The sequence below is a fragment of the Pteropus medius genome, unplaced genomic scaffold (assembly GCF_902729225.1).
Source record: "Pteropus medius unplaced genomic scaffold, Ma_sr-lr_union100, whole genome shotgun sequence".
NCBI classification, from domain to species: domain Eukaryota; kingdom Metazoa; phylum Chordata; class Mammalia; order Chiroptera; family Pteropodidae; genus Pteropus; species Pteropus medius.
The window spans coordinates 34226737-34237971 of NW_024344378.1; the positions used below are offsets into that span (position 1 = coordinate 34226737).

The following is an 11235-nucleotide window of genomic DNA, read 5'->3' on the forward strand; positions in this document are numbered from 1 at the left end:
GATATGAGAAGGGACCAATATTAATATTTCGTCCATATTGATTAGATTGTTTTTTCTGACTGCTCTGCAGTGCCACCATAGAAATAAATTAAGTGCCCACATATGTATGAGATTATTTCTGGACACTACTCTATTTCATTGGTCTGTTTCTATACTGGTGGAATTATCACAGCACCTTTATTATCATATGTTTATAATAAAACATTGCATTGCACAGTTTAACTGCTATAACAAATTTTCTTCCTCAAAATTGTCTTGACTATTATTTCTATATTTTTATATAAATCTAAGAGTTAGCCTTTTAATTTCTCTGATTAAAAAAGCTGAAGACTTTGCTTGGAGATATGGAAAAGCAAAATTTTTTGTTGTTACTAAATCTTCCAACTCTTAAACATTATAGTGCCCTCCGTTTATTTAGTTTTCTCTAATTTTAAAAGATGTTTCGTAATAGTGGCCTGACACCACTTTTGGTAAAATCATTCCAGGTATGTGACTAGGGATTACTACACTTTCCTAGAAGGGCTGAGTTGATGCTGAGGCATAAAGTATGAGTAACAGCCCTCTGGACAATGGATGGAGTGGAATGAGGTGATCTGTGGGAGGGATTCAAGCCACTAATAGGGCTTGAAGAGGAGGGAGATTGTGGCAAATTAGGAAACTGAAAGGGCTTTAATATGACTCAAAAGTAGTTCAGTCTGATTGGTTATACTGATATACATTATCTGAATATAATTTTTCAAATTTTCATGATTATTGCTTGTCATGAAAACTGTTATCTTAGAGAGCAAAATAATAATCTTAATTTTTTTCAATGTTTAAGTTATTCCATGAGAGCTCTGTTACTGTTACCAAACAGAAAAATTTGTCCACCCAGCACTAGCAGAGCCAAACACTAAACACTGAGGACTGCAGGGGAGAAAGGTTGGTTATTTTATTATGAGTGGCACCACCCAGGAGAACTGGGAAGCTACTGCTCAAAAGCCCAAACTCCTAGATCTGGGTTTGGGGCAGGCTTTTAAGAATATAAGTGGAAGAGGTATGCAGAAGCGCTGGTGAGACAAGTTTAATTAAAGGACTTTGGAGTTTGGCCATTTATGGAAAGGGGCGTCAACACCAGTTCTTCCTGGAAAATGAACTCTTGCTTCTGAAAGTTTTCCAGTCTTCCAGTTCTAGTTATATCCCTGTCCTTTGGTTCCATGGGGTTTCAGAGGCAGCTGGAGCACACAGTTCTCTCTGGTCATGCTTCTGCTGCATGACTTACAGTTTTGGTTTGTTATCCCTGAAAAGCAACTCAGTGCATTGTTAAACAGTATAGTACCATGTGGAGCTGGTTCTGTAGTTACAGTGCTAAGGGATATATTTAGGCATTTTCTTATATAAAACAAAAAGAAAAAAAGAAAAGAATGTATTGTTAGTTTGCTAAGTTAAATGGTAACTTCGTGAGCCCTGATACACTTAATGTATTTTTCTAAGTCTTCAATTTACCTAGAGAGAGACTTTGGGTCTTGTGATAAGAGACTAACTTAATATCATGTAATATGTAAATACATAGCACTAGCAAAAATAAAACATATTTAAATATAAGCTGCATTAATAAAAACAGAATTTAAAGCCTTTAAAGCTATAGAACATGAAGTAGTCTTGGGAATATATCTAAAAGTATGTAGACACATTAAGAAGTTTGAACTAGATTGAGAAATTGTATTAATTGTAATGATGAGAAATTGTAAACTCTTGCTAAACTTACACCACATAACTGCTCATCTTTTTCATTACTTTGAAAAAATGGAAATAATGGTTTTCTGCAAAATAAGAACAATTGATGAAGAAAATAGATGTGGATTCAGGAAGATAAGAACAATACTTTAAAAGAATTGACAAAATAAGACAAACAAAAAAATGCCTGCCTTAGTCTTCAGTGTGAGCACGCACAACTGTAGGAACCAAAATTACATAAATGAGACAGTGCATGAGGAGCAGGCCTGGGTCCTAGCTTGGCGATGACAGATACTAACATGAGTAAGGCAAGCGTGAGATATTTCAGATTAAAAATATTTTAAAAGAAATAATAAGTAATAAAAAGTACTCTGCCATGTATGAAATAGAAAATGTCTTAGTGATATGTTTATGGGAAGTAAGCTGCTGCTAAGAGAAAAGCCATTTATTTTTAATAAATATTTGGTATCGTGATATAAGTGTTCTGTATCTTAATAGCACAGGGTCACTGGTTTGAATTCACACAGGTCAACAGTCATTGAAAAGCATTATGGTTGTTCCAGATTCTGTGAATTGCTGCAGCAGCTGACATTCTGTTTTCATCAAATACTCTAAGCAGATGGCAGTACTGTTTGATGAAATGAAGTGAATTTGGGATTAGGAGATGAATTCTAGTGGCAGCTCTGTTGCAAATTAGCTGTTTGGCCTTGGGCAAGCCACATGGATTCTCTAGACCTTTTAAACTGTGAAACAAGGAAATTCTTTGTGAATTTTTAAGTGTAAAATTAAGAAACTCAATTGCAAATTGTATTTATGTATCCACATAATGTAAGTACAATTAGTAGGGCCAAGAAATGAGTTATGATCTCAAAGTACTCTTTTTAAACACACGTTGAGGCCATTCTTGTGTTAAGTGGATTTCAGAGGAAGGAACAATGAGAAAATGGAGCAACACACTGCCTTGATGAGAACAATCTAATTGTAACCTATGTTACCTGACAAGTCTTAGTTGAAGATTGATGTGCCCTCTGGTTTCAAAATCTTCTCTCATCATCCAAAAACTGGTGTTTTCAGCATTCCATCACTTGAGCCAAGCTCACATTTATAATTCAAAAAGCCTGCAAATGGATGTCTATCCTCCTCTGCTTATACCAGCCAAACACAGGGTACAGACAAAAGCTCAAGCCCAGTTGGAGTGTGAAGCCCTTTCCAGAAAATGAAGTGAGAACATGTTCAGTCTGTACGCCTATGTTAAACATGTCAACAGACCCGTACTAGTTAAAGTTTATCACCATTTTACTTATACTCTCTTTTTTCCAGTTAAACTGACTTCACTGCCTGGCTCTATTTTCCAGTTAAACTGACTTCACTGCCTAGAAACTCTTGTTGAGAATTAACCACTAAAATAAATTCTTCCAGAGTAACTTTCTCAATTTTTAGTTGACTCTAAGATATGAGTGCTAGAGGTAGAATGGACTACTTTTTTTCTTATTGTAGAGAGTCATCAATTCAACTGTAAATCTCATCTAAGAGAAGCACTGAGAAACTGAAGCACATATAAACAATATTAAAAAGAAATAAGAAAAAGAAAGCCATAAAAAGACATTTCACATTGTTCTCATTCAAGGTAAACAGCTAGTCTTGGCAGCTTTTCTCAGAAGTACCAGCTCGGGGTCTTCTATAAGATTTTTAAAAATTATTTTTATTTCTACATGAAAGATACATATCAATTATTTTCAGTTATGCACCTGGATTTATCAAACATACTACTGGAGTTATTGAAATAATGTCTCAGAAAACCATAATCAAATACACTTCAAACTAGTGTTTGCCAAACATTAGCCATCCTTAATATGACTTCCAAAAAATTTCTGAAAATGCCTGTAAGGTATCACAAAAAGGCCAGTAAAGAAAAAAAGAATAGGGAGAGTGAGGTTATATGTAGTCACTCAGCCACGATTTTTTTTTTCCTATGAAAGATAGATTTGCTGAGGATCCATATCTCTGTAATTGTTTTTATAAAGGAGAAATCTAAAATTCTATTGGTTGCACTTAAATAGTTTCCTACACAACCTTGCCCATTTCTTTTCTACCTTTCAAATGCTCAGTACAATGCCAAACTTAATGCAGGCTTTGACAGTGGTCCATATAGCTTCTCCAGTTAAGTATAATTCTTTCTACTCGAGGAAATTTAAAAAACAAAGATCTGGACCAACATTAACAAACAAAAGTATCACAGTCTTTTCTATAATTATAAAAACTTTAAATTTAGATGATAAACAATAGTCATTACATAAATCCAATATAATGAGAGAGATATAGTCATTACATTTTAAAAATTTAATTGCATAAGAAAATGTTCATTATATTTTAAAATAATGACATGCAATATTATACAATCTTATTTTTATAATACTATATGGATAATATATCCTTTATGTAATAGGGCATGTATTTAGCAGAAATTTAAAAATCAATAATAATGTTAATAGTAGTTATATTAAACTCTGATGTTGTGAATAATTTGGGATTTTTCCTTATTTTATCTTCTAAGTTTTCTATCATTTTATGTATTAATTTTAGAATTAAAAAAATTTAAAAATAATAATAAGAGTCTCTGAGGCACCAGATAGGCAGGTGTTTCAGGTCTCTGCCAAGTACATTTTATCTGTGCTGGCTTCTGAAAAAAGTTGGTTTTTTAAAAATACAGATTCCAAGGCCCTGCCACAGACCCATTTTTAATGATGGATACCGGCAACTAATAATTTAGCAAAAACATCATAAGATTCTGGAGATCAACAATATATGGAAAGCCAAGTCTAAGTAACAAAGGCAGATGTTTAATGTCTCAATCATTGAACAGCTTTGCTGGCATGGGCTTTAGATGTCATCTATTAGAAATGCCTATTTTGTATAAGCCCCAAAGCTGCATAGCTTCTGATACAGACAGAACAAGAACCTTGGGAACCTGACTTCTAGCACTCTTCTGGCTCCCCAGTATGCTGCCAGAACCAAAGACCTGGGCAGTTATGACCTCTTAGAGATCCTTTACAATCTGGCTTCTTTTTTGCCAACGTCTGCATCTATTCTCTGTTGGAGAATGGATAAAGTCATCAACTCGGAGCATTTTAAGCAGCTACCAGCTATCACACAATAACTCTTAGAATTGCTGCCTGCGTGAGTCAAATCTATTCACCCAGAGGTGCAAAGACGCTGGAAACTTTTCTCTTGCTTTATGGACTTTATTTCACAGACTTTTGAGACCCTGCTAAAAGTAGAATGTAAAATGATTGAAAAGTAACTTTTTAAAATGTATTATTTATGCATGAGAATGCATACTTTGAGAGATAAAAAGTGGATCAAAAGTCTGAAAATTAAATATGTAAATTTTTAAAATTTAAAAAATTATTTCCATCATTATTATTGATTATTATTATTATTTTATCAATATTAAGTAGAACAACATGACCATAATAGACAGGCTGAGGGAAAGATGAAAATTTTTCAAAGAGGAGAAACCTACAGTGACTTTTAACTTAAATTTCTTTAAACGAGAATTTCTGTTTTGTAATTTCAGTTTGAACTTAATTTTATGTACTATAAGTAGGCAAGACTTGTGCTCTATGATTTAAGCAGTTGATCTATTTTGATATACTATCTTTCCTCAGGCTGGAATGGGAGACTCTAGAGCTTAGAGTCTCCATATGACATAACCTGGCTTAGTTCTGCAGCTTTAGGCAAATATGTATTATACTCATTTTGCAGATAAACACATTAAAACTTAGAAAAAGAGTGGGGATCTTTTCATTTAAGTAAATTAATGAGTTCAGTGTGAAGACCCAGAACCCATTCTTCCTGGCTTCTCTCGAATTATGTTGGTAGATATTTTTATACTTAGATAGCTTTAAAAAAACAGAAACACCACCAGAAAAGTAGAAGCCAATAGTATTGGGGACATTTTGTCAGGAAACAGGGTATATAGATAAAATCTTAAATGATTCAAGTTCCTCTCTCTCAACAATGAACCTTTGTACAGGCAACATATAGGGCAATGTAGGCATGTTCTCCTCTGGGCTATGCAAATAATAGGAAACTATGTAGAGATCATTTATGCCAGGAAGATAACAGGTAAGAACTTAAACTGATAACATGTGAGCAGCAGCAAGCTAATGTTTCCTCTAGGCTCCCAATTTTAGCCAGGCTGATTGTAAAGAGAATCTAATTGAAATAGGATGAGAAATCTGAGCAAGAATTATACTTACATACATATTGGAGTTATGTACAAAGGAAAATCTCTTTCAGAATTTTAATCAAAATTATTTTATTTGTTCTAATATTATTCAAGACAGTGCTTTCTGTTTTGGGGTGTATGCCTACTTTGCTACATTATTGCTCTCTTTGAGATATTAAGGTTTCTGATGGCTGAAAGAAGAAATGGCTGACTGGAAATTGGCAAAATATAATCACATAAACGGAAATTTAAAATTTCTAATAAATTCCAAAGATATCAGGTTTCCTAACAAAAAAGGGAAGAAAGAATACTAATGGAGATATTATATTAATATGAGTATATATGTATACATATGTATATATAGTTGAACAAAATATCTATTAACAATTTGATTTTTAATTCATTCTCAAATATTGATTGCGTACTTTGTATATTCCTTTTATAGTGCTCTACACAGATTAACCATGATAAACAGAACAGACAAAAATCCTTATGTTCATGGAAATTACAGTCTAAGAAGGATGTCAGAAAAGAAAGAATCTTACAAATAAATAATGGTGAAATTTAATAAGTGCAATGAAGGGAAAACATTATTTGTTGTGAGAAATTTTAAGAAGTCTACTAAATTTAGGTTGAGAATTAAAGAAGTTTCTAAATGAAGACTAGGAATTGCTTTTTTAGAAATCCCATGAGTGTGTGTGTGTTTCAGGAAGGAGGATAAATCAGAGCATGTGAGTCAGAGAAAACTGTATTGCCTGAGAAAGGAAACTTATCATTTGGAGAAACCAAACAGCAAACAAATGAACAAACAAAAACAAAACGAAAAATGAACTTGGAACACAGTCAGTAAAAAATAACAATATAGGCAGTCACCACATTGTGTAAAATCTTAAGGATTTTTAAATACGTGATCTTGAATGTGATAAGAAGAATTTGACTTTGGGTGTTGAACAGACAATAGAATATATAGATGATGTATTATTGGATTGTACATTTGAAACCTATATAATTTTATTAACAAATGTCACATCAATAAATTTAAAAAGAAGATATTGATGATTTTTATATAAGGATGATTTAATTAATATGTCAGCTAATGATACTAGTACATAGAAATTATTAAATATTAATTCATCCAAACCAATAAAAATCTAATAAACTGCACAGCCACCTCAAAAATAGTACTCACCATGGTAAGAGGAACTTACCCTAACCCAGAAAACAGTTTCAGTAATAGCTATGGTAGTTGGTCTCATCTTGTCTCAGAAAGCTTCCTGGCTTTGACTTACCAATCACATGTGTAAATTACATTGTCATTGTGCTCATTATAACAGATCTCTTGCACTGGGGAGATTTCTGCAGAAAAAAAAAAATTCTATTATTAAACATTTTACAAAATCAGCCTTTTCAAAAATTCTTTATAATAGCTATCATTCACAAAAGTCCACTCAATTATCATTTTCTCCACTTTCTATATGCCTTTCTATATAGCCACGAAATCATCCCTCTTGGAAAGTTCTGAGAACACTCGAACATATCAGAAAGATATGACGATCTCTGCAAACAAGAAGATAGATGACACAGTCCCTATCACAAGTTCTTCCAGTGAATTCTGTCAATGGAAAAAATTACACTTAATTTTTTCAAACCTTTGTTAAATAAACATTCTGAAAGCTACTTCTGTTTTACTCAAAGTCTGTAATAGAATAACTATAAAATATGGTTTGTACACGTTTGCAGCTGAATAGTTTTATCAACCTGCTTTGCACCAATAGCATTTTTAGAGTCCAACAGGGTCCTGCCTTTTTGTACACTGTCATTTTCTGTCCAGTACAGCAGTGTCTCTGCTGAAATAGTTTTCTCAAGAACTCTGGAGATCTGCGATGTGCTTCTGTTTTCACTTCGTTGCACCAAAGGCCACATCCACATTTTTTCCCTGATAATCCCATCTCCATCTTTAGTGCCTTTTGAAATGACCGAAGGGCAATACCCATGGTTCCTAGAGACCTTATGCTTTGAAACATGCTTAATCTCTTGAAAGGACCTCTGTGTGACTGAATATAGTGACTCGTTGATATTTTTGTGGTTTTAGCAAAAAGTGTTATAGACATACCCTTTTTACCTATGCCACATTTTCAAAAGCAATTTCTTAATTTTAATAGCTTTTGCCATGTTGAGAGACTGAGAGTTTTCTAACCATCACACCCTGAGTTCTTTTCGTTTAATAGTTTTCCCTCAACCTCTCTCTTTTCACATTTTATTATAAATAGCAAGAGACAATCAGGGTGGCATTTTCAGCACCTTGCTTAGAAATCTCCTTAGCTATATAACAGGTTCAGTACTTAAGCTCTGCTTCCCATATGGCTTCAGGAGATCATTTTACTATGTTTCCTGTCACTATATAACAAAATATGTTCAAAAAATATGTTCCTCCCTTCCTTTTGAGTCCTCACTGGCAGTATCTCCCAAGTCCATATTTCTTCTAACAGTTGTTTTAGGTAATTTAGGTTTTATCATGCTCCTCAAAATTGTTTTAGCCTCTGCCTACTGCCAATTCCAAAACTGCTCTCATTTTTAGATGTTTAACAAAAGCATCCACTTCCAGGCATTAAAATCTGTATCAGTTATATATTTTTGCATAATAATTACCACAAACTTTACAGTTTAAAACAAAATAAATTTATTATCTCACAATTTCTATGGGTTTATAGCCTGAGCACAACTTAACTGGGTCCTCTGCTTCAGTAACTCACAAGTCTGCAATCAAGGTGTCAGCAAGGACTATGGTTCCATTTGAGATGATCATTTTCCTACCAAGCTTATATGGTTGTTGGCTGAATTACGGTCCTTTCAGTTGTAAAAATGAGGTCCTCAGCTTCCACAAAGAACTGTCAACCCACTGTTCTTTGTTATGTGGTCCTCCTAAAGTATGGCTGCTTTCTTTATCAAGCCCATAAGGAAAGCAAGACTTTAAAGCAAGTCTACTAGGAGGATGGAGACTTATATGAAGTAATGTGACATCTCATCACTTTTGCCATATTTTTTTTGGTTAGCAGTAAGTCACACTCTAAAAGAGATTATACAAGAGAAGAAAAAGCAGGTGGTAGAGACCACGAGGGCTACCTTAAATTCTGTTCACCACATAGATGTTCAATATAGGTATTAATATCTCTTTAAGTATCAGGAAAACAAGGGAGTAAATAGTTCAAATAGTTATTAGCACAGTCACTATTCAGATTCCATTTTGTATGATTCCAAAACACACTTAATTGCTGCACTTAATGTTAAGAATAGCTTGACCTTTTTGAGTTCCAAGTTTCACCAATGTAAAGTGATGAAAATATTACTTATATTATGGGCTATTATTAAAATTAAATGAGATTCAGTCAATGTACCTGGCGAGAGTAGAGTTCTGCTAAAAATGTTAATAATTATTATAATTGGCATAATTTTAAAAGTTTCTTTACTAAGTCTGTATCAAGAATCTGGTTCTCTTTTCTTGAATCAATTGTCAACCTTGAATTTATAATTTTTGCATGGCCTTTCATCACTGGATATCCTGGCTCTCTTTCACCACGTGTGAGAATAGAATGTACGTAGCCTTCTCTCTTAGTTCTCCACTCCCAGAGTTACAAGGAGAGGAACCCCATTTAAGAATGTGACTAAAACAAGGCAGAAGAGTGTGATCTGTTGAAAAAATTGTTGGATATTTCTTCAGTGGTTCTGTCTCCTTGTTATATTGGCTCTAAAAGCATTAGATGCTGAACTACTTTGAGAATCAAGTCTGAAAAAGGCCATAAGGGAAACAAACAAACAAAAACAAATCTCACTTCCAAAGTTTTCAAAGTACATCATAGTTCTGATGAAATCCAGACTGAGTGATAATAAAAAACTCAGCCGAAAGTTGTTAAATAAGTAGGAAAAAGTGTTTCCTTTAAATTCGAAATTCTTAATCTACGTCCATGCCACCCTGAACACGCCTGATCCCATCTGATCTTGGAAGCTAAATAGGGTCGGGCCTAGTTAGTACTTGGATGAGAGAACACCTAGGAAGACTGGGTGCTGTAGGTGAAAAAATAAATAAATAAATAAATAAATAAAATAATAATAAATCCAAAATTCTTAAGGCTTAAGAAATATCTACCAAAGTCCGTTTTATAGTAATTTAGCCCAAATTAGTCAAAAGCAGTTAATTTTATAGAAACCATTTATTTAACAATAAACATTCAATATCTACTATATGAAAAGTACTTTGTTGAAAGTAAGAGGTTCAAAAGTCCTAAGTCAGTTTCTGGCTCCAAGAAGTTGAGTTTCATATAGAGTAGAAATAGAATATATTAATAACTTTAATATAAACTGGATTAGATAAATGCTATAAAAATACCACAGTTAAAATGCTAGTGGAGCTTAGAAAAAGATGAGGTTACTTCTGGCTAGACAAACAGACGGTATTTAAGCTGTAGTAAAGAATGGATAAATTATAGCATGTGAGGGTGAAGGGAAATGAAGATTGAGGAGACTTACAAATCATTTCTCAGAGATGGGGAAAAATAGGTTGTGTACGGAGACAAGCAAGTAGTTCAGTTTGACTAGAACTTAAACTATGAGAATAAGAGTTGGGAGATATAAGATGAATGGGGATATATTTTTAAAACATGAATTGCCAGGTTAGGGTGCTCAGATCCTAATGTATGAGAGAGATGGATACAATTGAACTTTGTTGTTGTTTGTTTGTTTTGTTTTTAATATATCTGATGGAATTATGTATCTGCGTAGGAAGATAAACCTGGCAGTGAGGTTCAGAATGGATTAGAGGCCATGACTGGTAATAGAAAACCTCTCAACAAAAACACTTTTAATATTTTATGTGAGAGTTAAAGAGGATCTGAAATATGAAGATGGCAGGCAGTGGAAATTGCAGACTGGGAGTGATTTTAACAATATCAAAGAGACTGAATAAAGAGGATAAAGAAAGAGATAAATTCAAGAATAATTTGAATCATGCAAACCTGTATAATTAGGAGATAGATGCTGATCTTATCTGAAATAATGAAGTCATGATAATAAATACAGTGAAATTTTGTTTAATTTTTTTCCCAGAGAAACGAGGATGAATATTCAGTACTATACACGTACAGTTTGAGTTGCATGTCACACAGAGCATTGAGGACATCCCAGGGCTGTAGTATGTGTAAGGTTGGAATTCTCAGGAGAGGTCTTGTTGAGGATGTGAATACTATTAAGATGAAAGGAAGCTTGAAATTGTGAGTATATAACACTGAATGAAA

General features: G+C 33.6%; 1 pseudogene; it reads left to right on the forward strand.

Annotated features, from left to right (window-relative positions):
- The first annotated feature begins 9899 nt into the window (after positions 1 to 9899).
- Positions 9900 to 10018, forward strand: LOC120609905 (uncharacterized; annotated as a pseudogene).
- The last annotated feature ends 1217 nt before the right edge of the window (positions 10019 to 11235 follow it).